The sequence below is a fragment of the Prunus avium genome, chromosome 5 (genome assembly GCF_965620075.1).
Source record: "Prunus avium chromosome 5, drPruAviu1.hap1.1, whole genome shotgun sequence".
NCBI lineage: Eukaryota > Viridiplantae > Streptophyta > Magnoliopsida > Rosales > Rosaceae > Prunus > Prunus avium.
In genome coordinates, this window is record NC_142288.1 from 28,480,028 (window position 1) to 28,491,447 (window position 11,420).

Consider the following 11,420-nt stretch of genomic DNA (forward strand, 5'->3'; position numbering starts at 1 on the left):
TACAGTGACTCATTTGGTTAATATTTTTTTTTCGAGATAATAAAAATTGAAATTTCGTATAAACTCCAATAAGCAAAAAAGGCATTTAACCTTAAATTTTGCGTGCTTCGTCCATATTTCAATTTATCTGGGGTTAGCCCATCAGCCAATGTCCAGTCAAATGCATGGACTAGGGTTGCAGCCATGAGATGGATCATACGCAAGCCCAGGCTCATCCCAATTAATCTATATATATAAAGCAAAAGACAGAGAATGGTGAAACATTCAAAAGGACAAAAAATGCCCTTGGTTAATGCAAACATTAAGAATTGAAATTATTAATTAAATGAGGATAATATGGTAAATTCACGCTTTTTCATATTTAAAAAAATTAAATTAAAAGAAAATTCAGATAATGTATCCTATTTTTATGGAACACAACTACCCATTATCTTTTTTAATTCCAAATTTGAATTTTCCTCTATTTATCTCGATCTTATTGATTGTTGTTTATTATTATTTATTTGAAGATCAATTTGGAACAATGATGCCTTTTGTTTCAATCTTTTCTATTTTGCATCAATCCTTTCATCTCCCACTCTGTGAATTCAATTACCTGAAACCCTTTTTAAATAGGTATTCACTCAATTGTCACAGTGGATCCCAGAAAGTCCCTCAAATAAATTAGTTTTGCTTTTTCATTGTCGAATTTACATATGAAGTGCATGCATGACTAAAAAGAAATATCAAGACAATTTGAACTTCTCTTTTGACAAATGCAATACAAAACTTTCTCCATCCGTCTAACTTTCCAACACAAATGCAATACATATTCTCTTTCTTTTAGGCCATTCTACAATCACTAGAATATATACAACACGAGGTAGCCGTAGATGCATTTTCTCAAAAGTGTTTGGAATCTTAAAAATGTTGATGAATTCACATATAATGTATAAACCATTTGGTAAATTGAAAATGAATCCCACCATATAGATACAATGGTGTGGGGTACACTGAAATCATGCTGGCCAAGTATTAGGAATCTCTAGCTTGAAATACCGTAATGAGGGGATATGGTGAGGGGTTGCAAGTTGACTCAGAACTTAATACTATGCAATTAGATTAGGGGACTATATGGAAATGCTGTAACGGGGGGTTGTGACAGAGGTTCAATCCCACTATTCAATAAGAAAGAGAAAATATTGGACTTAAAATTTGTTTAATAATCGGATGGTTAGATTGAACCGTTCATTCCACCCCCCTCCATTGTAGCATCTCCTAGGGACCATGAACCTCTTATAGGTCCATTTTGAAACTCTAAAGATGAGATTTGAGCTATTCAATTCAATACAAGTTTGAGCCCATTTGAACTTGATTTCTTCGAACTTGAAACTATGTCTTTGTTGATTATTCAATTCAAACGTAGAGTCATTCTATAAGGCCCTTACATGAGGTCATACTCATATATTTTAACCGTTGGATCAAACTAATTAATTTGATTTAATGATTAACCAATTTGAATCAATGATTAAGAGATAGGGCCTCATCTAAGGGCCTTTGATAAGGTCCTCACTATAGAGTTATTGTTCAAGCGTGTGAGCATCAATCTTTAGGCCAAGTTTCAGTCAAACCAATCTATCACACTATTTTCTGGGCTTTCTTTCGGAGCCTCCAAGTTGGGCCTTGACTATGCTGCCTCCAAAATTTTTTGCAAGTTTAAAACCAAGTCATTGACTTAAGATCATTTGGGTCTTCGACAAAAAGAAGAAGATCATTTCGGTCTTCGACCTAAAAACAAAGATCATTTGGGTCGCTAAATAGAAGCCCTAATTGCAATTGAATTTGGGGTAAATTCTTAACCCAAACCTTTCCGAAATGGGTCAGCCCAATTCATTTTAGTTTCGAGCGGACTGAAATATCCCAACCCAGTTTCCAGCCCACGATAACCCTTAAAAACAACGGATGAGATCTATCTAAGTCTTTCAGCAAATCAAAGCCGTCCACCGTGTCATCACGAAGCACATATAAATCCTATAAAACCCTAAACTTTCACTCCCGACCTTCTTCTTAGTAGCCCGCCGAGAACCCTAACCCTAGCCAGCGTCCTCCAAACCACAGAGGCATCAACTCGGTGAGTAGCTTCCGGATCCCGGTTTTGATTTTCGTTTACATTTCGATTTCATGCCATTCGATCTGCAAATTTAGGGCATCAAACGAGTGATTTGGTGATTTATTTTCGTAATTTTGAATACTATTTTTGTTGCCTCTGTATACTGTTACTTAATTTTGATTTGGTTTCTGAGAAAATGGAGCATAGAATAGCATTTTGCTAGCTTGGTGCTGTGTTTGACAGCTGGGGAAGGGATCACTTTGAATGAAGAGCATTTGGTTTTGATGGGTATTTGTTTTATAATCTAAAACATAAAGGTGTTTGCTGGTATCTTCAGGAAAACAGTGATGTTTATGTGCATATTTTCGTTGCTTTGTGTTTCAGCTGGAATTCTTCTTTCTCACTTTGTTACTGGTACAGTTAGGAAAATGTGCACAATAGTGTTTTGACATATTAATATTAAACACTATAAAATGTGCACATTAGCAGTTTACACGCTATAAAAGAAAAAAAAGAAACTGCTAAGATAGATGTCTAGAAAAACATGGGCGATAAAGGAAAACTTTTAAGACGACGATTTTATCACACGCGCTCGATTAAAATATGAAATTGTTGAAAGGGACATCTATATAAATACAATTACGGAAAAAAAATTACGAAACTTTGGAAGTTGCGAGTAGCGCGCGATTAAAAAAAGCCTCTTGCACATGCGATTAAAAAAAGCCTCTCGCACGTGCGGAAGCGCGTGTAGAGAGGCTAGTATATAGTAATATATAAAAAATATATATAATGTAAAACAAATTTTAAATAACAAAAAATTGAAAAATATAAATATAGTACAGTGTAGCATTTTGGTCTTCCTTTTTTATTCTTTACATAACAAAAAATTGAAAATCATTACAATTTTAATACTATTGCTGAAGACCCAAACTCATTAGGTCTGCCGACATCTTTTTCTTCCTCGCTCGTGCCGATCTCTTCTTCTCTCTCTGTGTCTCTCTCTGTGTCTCTCTCACACGGAGTATCCGTTACTGGATACACCACTAGATTGGCGTATCTATGGTATCAAGTTTTGGAACCAGTCGAACCAGCTCTGAATCAGGTTGAATCAGTTTTAATTATCTCCAAACCATAAAAAACGGGACTGGCTTGAATATTTTTAATTATATATTTTTTTAAATGATTAATACACGTGTCAGTGGCTGATTGGTCCATTTGATGCCATAGCTATGCCTTGCCACACTCGATCCAGCGAAACCCTAAACATTTCAGCCACTCAATTTTTTTTTTCATTCCGTTCTTCCTCTCCCACTGAGTCTCTCTCACTATGCCGACAACTCTCTCAACCTCTCCCCAAATCCTTCGACAACTTCTTCCAGATCTCTCTCAGACACTCTCTCTCTCTCTCTCTCTCTCTCGCTCTCTCTCTCAGTCATTCTCAATTTCCCTCTCTCGGTTTGCGTATCTATGGTATCAAGTTTTGGAATGGGAGGTTTCGAAAAGCAAAAGGTATTAATTTAATTGTTTTTAATGTTTCAGTTTGTTGCTTGCTTGCTTGCTGGGTTTGTTTGAATATAAGAGAGTGAGGTAGTTGTTTGAATATATGTAGTGGTATCTCAGATGCTCGCCCTAAGTTTTCTTCTTGTTAAATTCATGACATATATGGTCGCCTTAAGGACTATAATTAATTAATTAATTCTTGTGTATTGCCGTCAACATTTACATACATTATTTTGGGACCATATTCACTATATATATATACATGCATGGTTTTTGTTTGATGAATATTTTTCTTGTTTTTTTTTTCATGGTTTTGGATAGTGGGAGTGGAAATTTGATATGATAAACAATAAATTATTGTTTGATGAATATTTTTCTTTTTTTTTCTTCATGGTTTTGGATACTGGGAGGTGGAAATTTGATATGATAAACAATAAATTATTCTGCTACTCATCTTTATATAAGATTGATTGTCAGTGTTTCAAATCTTGACAAACAGTTTTTTTTTCTTTTGGTATTATAGGAGGGTTCTCAATTTGAAGGAGACGCTTTTGCGAAGGCCTATGAGGAAAAACTAGCAATGGATGCCAAAGCTAAACATGTAAGTGTTTGTATATTTATTGTGCAATCTCAACTATTCAATGTACGATTACTGCAACATTTTTATAAATAAAAAAAAAAATTATTAGGGGTGGGCACGGCACGATTTGGACCAGTTTTTGCATCAAATTAGAATTGAGCTGGTACTATTCATCCAGTTTGGTTCGGTTTGATTTTAATTAATAAAATTTGAAAAATTGTTTGGTTCGGGTTGAATTGGTTCTAGTTTGGTTCGGTTTTGAACTAGATTATAAAAATTATTTTTTAATATAATTTTCAACTGAAATGATATTTTTTTGACTTGAAAATTAACAAATTATTCAATTTCATATAAAAATAAATATTAAAGCTAGAAAAGAGAGATATTTTGAAATTGAACTTGGATAAATATTAGTTATGAGATTAAAAATATAGCATTGAATATAATTAAAAATTGAAATTATATATTTTTTAATTTGATTGGTTCGGTTTGGCTCGATTTGGTTTTTTAAGACAAAATTGGAACCAAAATCGGTCCATATCGGTCCGGTTTGGTTTTTGACTGGTTGTTGACTTTTTAGTCAACTCGATTTTTTTCCAATTTGGTTCGGTGCTGTTCAGCTCGGATTTTCGGTTCGTCGGTTTGAATGCCCACCCCTAATTTTATTATTATTTTAAGAATGAGATGGTGGCCAAGAAGAATGAGTATCTTAAGGAGTTAGCAAATGACTATCCTGAGGCCACCCCGCTAGATGAGATGTTAATTATTGATTAAGATGTTGGGCGTGATATTGTGATGGATGTATTTGGGAAGAAGCCAAGTAGGCAGAAACGGAGGTTGGGATTTGGCCGAGTTCTTGTGCCCAAAACGTCTTCTTCTTCGTCCTTAGCATCGTCAATTAGGTTGCAACAATTGGAGAGTCAATTGGTAGCAGAGAGGACAGCTTGGGAGGCAACTCAGAATTATCTACAGAAAATTGTGCTACATATATCGAGCATAGTTCCCGGGTTTGTACAACCCCCAGTTGATTTTCTAGTAGCACCAAAGACGGAGCATGTTGATGATGAAGATCATGACCATACTTCATTTGGCCGAGTTCTTGGGTCCAAAACGTTTTCTTCTTCATCCTTAGTATCGTCAACTAGGTTTCAACAATTGGAGGATCAATTGGTAGCAGAGAGGATAGCTTGGGAGGCAACTCAGAATTATCTACAGAAAATTCTGCAACAGATATCGAGCTTAGTTCTTGGGTTTATACCTCCCCCAGCTGATTTTCTAATAACACCAAAGACGGAGCATGTTGATGATGAGGATCATGACCATACTTCATTAGGATAGTAGTATTTTGATATGCTTCAACTGGCATATTTGCTACTCGTATATCATGTTAAGAGCTCTAGTATTTTGATATCCTCATCATCAACATGTTCCGTCTTTGGTGTTATTAGAAAATCAACTGGGGGAGGTACAAACCCGGGAACTAAGCTCGATATCTATTGCACACTTTTCTGTAGATAATTCTGAGTTGCCTCCCAAGCTGTCCTCTCTACTATCAATTGATCCTCCAATTGTTGCAACCTAATTGACGATGCTAAGGACGAAGAAGAAGACGTTTTGGACCCAAGAACTCGGCCAAATGAAGTATGGTCATGATCCTCATCATCAACATGCTCCGTCTTTGGTGTTACTAGAAAATCAACTGGGGGTGGTACAAACCCGAGAACTATGCTTGATATCTGTTGCACAATTTCTGTAGATAATTCTGAGTTGCCTCCCAAGCTGTCCTCTCTACTACCAATTGATCCTCCAATTGTTGCAACTTAGTTGACGATGCTAAGGACGAAGAAGACGTTTTGGACCCAAGAACTCGGCCAAATCCCAACCTATGTTTCTGCCTACTTGGCTTCTTCCCAAGTACATCCATCACAATATTACGCCCAGCATTTTGATCAGTAATTGACATCTCATCTAGCGCCCTTTGCTAACTCCTTGAGATACTCATTCTTCTTGGCCACCGTCTCATCCTTAAAAAGAAAATATTTATATAAAAAAAAAATGTTGTAGTAATCGTACATTGAATGGTTGAGATTGCACAATAAATATACAAACACTTACATGTTTAGCTTTGGCGTCCATCGCTTGTTTTTCCCAGCATAGGCCTTCTCAAAAGCGTCTCTCTGCAAATTGAGAACCCTCCTATAATACAAAAGAAGAAGGAAAAAAAAAAAGATTGTTTGACAATCAATCTTATATAAAGATGAGTAGCAGAATAATTTCTTGTTTATCATATCAAATTTCCACCTCCCACTATCCAAAACCATGAAAAATATTCATCAAACAAAAACCATGCATGTGTATATATAATGAATATGGTCCCAAAATAATGTATGTAAATGTTGACGGCAATACACAAGAATTAATTAATTATATAGTCCTTAAGGCGACCATATATGTCATGAATTTAACAAGAAGAAAACTAAAGGTATCCAAAATTAAACGTAGTGAACAAGAAATGGAGAGGCTGATAGGGAGCCATTTCAACATAAAATCATACATGTAATGAAATGGAGAGGTTGTAACAATAAGTGATTTTCTCATACTTATTTTTACAAATCATTTATCACCCCAAATAAGCAATGTCAGGCACTTAGCCCCCGTTTGGGATTGCTTTTTTTGGCCAAAAACCTGCTTCACTTTAAAGTTAAGCAGTTTAAGGTGTTTGGTAAAAAGAAAATATCCCGATTATTTTAAAAGCAATGACCTTTTGATAGCAGCTTTTAAAAGCAGACTCTGAGTTGCTTTTCAAAGCTGCTTTCAAAAGAAGCAGATATGAACATTTAATGAATTTTTTAAATTCCCAAAATACCATCATTCATTTAAAAAAATGACACCACCCCCACTTTCACATCCAACTCCACCACTTGCACCACCACATTCACTACCTCCACAACCACCACCACCACATCCTCTTCCTCCTCATCCTCCACCACCACCACCACCACAACCACCACCTCCACCACCACCTCCTCCTTCACCTCCACCTCCACCTCCACCTCCACCTCCACAAACACCACCACCACAACCACCACCTCCTCCAAAACCTCCAAATCCACCACCACCTCCACAACCAACATCACCACCACCACCACATCCTCCTCCTCATCCTCCGCCACCACCACCTCATCCATCACCTCCACCACCACCTCCTCCTCCTCCACCACCACCTCCACAACCACCATCCCCTCCACCACCAACTCCACCTTCATTACCACCACCACCACCTCCACTCCATCACTACAACTACCACCATGCTGCCACTGCCACCACCACCACCACCACCTCCACAACTGCCATCCCCACCACCACCAACTCCACCTTCATCACCACCACCACCTCCACTCCATCACTACAACTACCACCACATGATTAATACATAACACTTTTAACATCATGTCTATTTTAGTCATTATTCACAGTTACAACAATTTTATATTAAAATTTACCAAACGCTTTTACACTGCTTTTTGTACTAACAACACTTTAAAAATATTGTTTACCAAACATGGAGCTGCTTTACTTTACAGCTAATTATTTTCAAAGCACAACAGAAGCAACTTTTTTTAAAAGTGACAGCAATCCCAAACTAGGCCTTAGTATCTTGGTAGATATGTTTTGTTTTGTTTAGTAATATGTTAGGTACTCTACGACATTTATCAAGAGTATTTTGGTATATCATGTGTGCAAAATTATGAACTTGGAAAACAAAGATGCTAGAAGTATTGAGAGAGTTTTTAGTTGGTTGGGACCTGATGAACACAAAATGATCGACTAAGCCTTCGTGGAGTGAATGGCAGGGCAATTCTCCTTTGTCAAAGCAGAAAGCATGTGTGATATATTTTATGTGCATGCAATGCAATGTTTCTCCTTGTCATAGGAGGACAACATTGTTATTCAACAACCATGTGCACAATGCAAACTATTTGCTCTCCTCCCGATCCACGTACGTCGATGATGTTGGATTGGTCAGTTCATGCTTCCCTTTTATAGGCACAAGATTCGCACCTGCTTCTGAATATGCCATGGTAGAAGCTAATGGATATGCCCATCTGCCTTCTTTTGCCCTCCCGTCGGCTCCTCCCCCTCGACCGTGCCACGATGCTGTGTGAAAGCATTGCGAGGAAGGTTTTTCCGTTAGAATCCCAAGGACTTGAGGAGGCACATTACGCGGACAGAGTCCGAGATCGGCGACCAGGGGTGGCCACTCTGGGTAGCTTCTCCAATAATTTGTTCAAGTCCTACTTAGATAACGATGGGGAAGTTGGTGCGCACCAAGCCATCTCTGGCCTAGGGTGTCAAAATCTGACTGCAGTCGACTGAGAGACTCCTTATTAGGTTTTAGTAGTTTCATTTGTCTCTCGATCTTACCTGGTGTGATCGATCAGTCTATATTATAAGTAATGTTCATCTTTAAATTTTCATATTGACTTTTGGCATTCATGCATAGTAGTTAACAAATGGGGAGCTGGCAACTCATAAACAGGTTTAATCCATTCTATCAATTATCAGTCAGTCGAAGATTAGGAGGTTGGATTGGATGGATTATCAGTCGTTTGAGTAATGGTACCCAAAAGATGTTGTGTAAGATTCCTCGTGTTTGGTTCTTCTCTGTTCGTAGGCCTGCCATAATTTTGAACTGATACTCGTTTCTTTTGCCTAATCATTTAAGCTTATGTGCAACGTACACAGAGTTTAAGTTATATTTCTTCATGCAGTGTTGTTAATATGTGCTGCTGCATGACATAACAATTTCTAACTTTTTGCATTCTATCAAAAAAAATTCTCGTTGGAGCTTTTAGCTTGTAACTTGCTTGGTGGACTTGCCTCACATAAGATCAAAGTTCTTAGTTATGATGACAGTATGGAGCTCTGCTTTTTTCAGGCTTGGGTTTGGAAGCCTTTTATCCAGCTATTAATGATGGTTTCTATACTATGATTGGAATTTGAATTTAAGTTCAACGAAACTATCTCAAAATAGCCAACACATACTCAGTCATAAGTGAAAGAAACGATCGAAATCAAAATAACAAACACATAGTAAACTCTAGGTGAAAAAAAAAAAACAAAAAAAACAAAGAAAATCCACAAAACAGGGGTGAGGAAAATGCATATCTAAATACAGTAGTTCGGCATCTAGAATTTAAGTTGAAAGAAACCATATCAAACAGATGGTAAACTCTAATTGAAAGAAGTAAAAATTTAGAAAAGAAATGAGTTTCAGACAATACCAACATCGATCTCTTCTCTCGCTCTCTCTCACTAACTTTCTCTTAGTGACTCGCTTACTCCCCTACACACTTTCTTCATTTTATTATTATTTTTCCTCTTTTCTTTTTAACTTTTAATTTATTTTCTTATTCCTTTTAACTTTATAAATAAATCAAAAAGAAGAAGAAAAAAACTTTATAAATAAATCAAGTTTGAAAATTCCTAATTATTGGGATCTTAATCCACACGTAAATGAAGAAACAAAAACTACATAGATAAATGAAGTTTGAAAGTTCCAAATTGGGTTTGAGCTTAGCGAGACATGTTTAGAGCATCCGCAATCATGCTCTCTAATTTTTAATTAAATTTTAGCTAAAAACATATAAAAGTTATTTTAGGAGCTCTCTATAAAATTTAAACTTCAATCATGCTCTCTAATTTAGGGAGTCATAAATGCCATAACTCTTTTTTGATTGGTCCATCTCTATTAAAAAATAAAATAAAAATTAGTTAGCATTAAATAAATGTTTGAAATACTCATTAAATAAAGCAGCATTAAATTATAAGGAGCCATTAGGAGTCCTTTCTCTCTCCTCAGATTTAGGAGCTCCTAGAGATCTCTCTATTTTAGGAGGTGGATAGGGAGCATGGTTGGAGTTGTATTTTTACAATTCTTCCCTAAAATTTGTCTAAGGCGGTGATTTAGGGAGCCCATTGTGTATGCTCTTAAACCGGTTGAACTCCTTAAGCTAACAGGTCGTTTCAGTATCCATTCGTGAATACCCATTAAGAGTAGGGGTAGTATTCATCCATTATCCATGCGTGTATATTCGTTATCCACTCATTCACATACTTGTTATCCATCCGTGAATATGCGTGAATACTCTTTTGGAATTTTGGTGAATGGTAATTCTTGATCTTGCTTAAAATGTTTTATTTAAAATTTATACTTTTTTTATTGTCTAATATGAGGTATTTTTATTTAACGATTTGTTAAGAAGTGGGTCATGTAGGTTAAAGCTACCTACTATTCTTAACAGGTGAAACAGTTCGTGTTCTTGTATGATACTTTTCACCCGTTAACTTAACGGGTTGTGTTAGTGTCAACCAATTAATTAAGAAAGCATAATTGACACGATAAATATGACCCGTTTGCCAGGTGTAATCAAAACATAACCAGCAATTCAAACTATTGGGATCTCACTCCACACATTCTGCATGGGAATGGGGGCTTTTCGAGGCATTTCTCTTGAACTTGTTCATCCTGTTTCGGTGCCTGAAACATGCTTAATCCATTCTATAAGTTATCAGTCAGTCGAAGATTAGGAGATCGGATCTACAATCCCAGTGGATTATCAATCCGATCATTAACGTACTAGTTCATGTCAATATTCAGTGCCAAAGCTTCTTATGCGGATTCTTTCGTTGTATAAGTAAGGATCATATTCATAACAAAGTACATGAAGGGTTCCCTTCAACGATTGATCAAGCAAACATGACAACGGGACTCTGGATATGGAAGTTGACATGGTATGGTAGGTGGAGGGATGGTGGGAACAATAGAGTTGTAGTGGTTGGTTCCGAGGGATCCAGAGATTATTTGGGAAACTGAAACATCATCAGGTACAATTATAAACCTTGATAATATATTCATCCCTTAACAACCTTCTTGTGGTGTGATCTGCGCTTATCCTACACATTGTCAGAAATGAAAACCAGATGTTGCAAACGAACTCTGGAAAAGAAGAGGGTGAAATCTCCACTGAAACAGAGAAGGAAGAATTGGCATTGCAGCCCCCCACACCCCAACCCCAAATTGTCAACTGTGGGAATGGAAACTGCAGCTCAAAAGTTTGATTTCTTGAAACCTCACCAACTTTTAACAAGAAATAACATAACCACAGTAGACTAGATAGCTAGCTATATCCACTAAAAATATATAATCCAACCTATTAAAGATGAAACAGAGTCCTCTGTTTGTAGCTC

The 11,420-nt window shown here is 36.7% G+C and overlaps 1 long non-coding RNA gene across 2 annotated transcripts; it reads left to right on the forward strand.

Moving 5' to 3' along the window:
- The first annotated feature begins 1,987 nt into the window (after positions 1 to 1,987).
- Positions 1,988 to 9,080, forward strand: LOC148294628 (uncharacterized). 2 transcript variants are annotated; one of them, XR_015835861.1, is made up of 3 exons: positions 1,988 to 3,598; positions 4,113 to 4,190; positions 8,024 to 9,080. It is a non-coding gene; the product is annotated as an uncharacterized LOC148294628 (long non-coding RNA). The 2 variants fall into 2 exon arrangements; XR_015835860.1 differs by having other exon boundaries at positions 1,988 to 2,110; positions 8,024 to 9,079.
- Positions 9,081 to 11,420: the final 2,340 nt, after the last annotated feature.